This window comes from Geotrypetes seraphini, chromosome 9 (genome assembly GCF_902459505.1).
Source record: "Geotrypetes seraphini chromosome 9, aGeoSer1.1, whole genome shotgun sequence".
Lineage (NCBI taxonomy): Eukaryota > Metazoa > Chordata > Amphibia > Gymnophiona > Dermophiidae > Geotrypetes > Geotrypetes seraphini.
This window is the reverse complement of record NC_047092.1, coordinates 137,630,756-137,631,442: the sequence shown is the minus strand read 5'-3', so window position 1 is coordinate 137,631,442 and position 687 is coordinate 137,630,756.

Below are 687 nucleotides of genomic sequence, written 5' to 3'. Positions count from 1 at the left end.
CCGGCCTCCCATTACCGTAACAATCTTCTTGTCTATTCTATAATCGCATGTCCTCCGAGCTCCGGCGTTTTAACTCTCCTTCTTCATCACAGTGGTCACTTCTCCTAGGGCTGGTTCATTTAAAACTTTTTTTTCCTCTTCATGGTGTGCCTCTTAAAAATGTCCCCCGCTGCCTTAGCAGGGAACTAATATTCTTGTTCAGGGTTGCAGCGTGATTAGTTATGCAGCGCACCAGCTCTCTGTAGACTGCTTGCAGCTGGACTGCTAGTCCTCCTGGCAGCACAAAGAAAACCACAGAAAGATTGCCGAAGTTTGCTTTAATTATTCTCTTGCCTGAAAAGACCAGCATTTCACGCAGAGGTTTAAAAAAAAAAAAGTGTATGTGGATATTTGGCCTTGGGTTTAGAAAGGAGGGTATCAAATCATAACACAAGACAAACAGAAAGCAAGTTTCTTCTGAGATGTTGTTTATTATTGCGCCCTTATTTGCCTACTTAAAGATGCATACATAACCTGTAATCATTTATAAGTGATTAAACACCATTTTGTACTTGGTTACTGCAAAGGAGAATAGAATAAGGAAGCTCACTAGATGTGGCCTTTCAGCCACTTGACTCATTACACACAAGCAGGTTAAAACTGCAAATTCCTATCAAGTTGTTTCAGCTGACAGATCTGTGAATTATA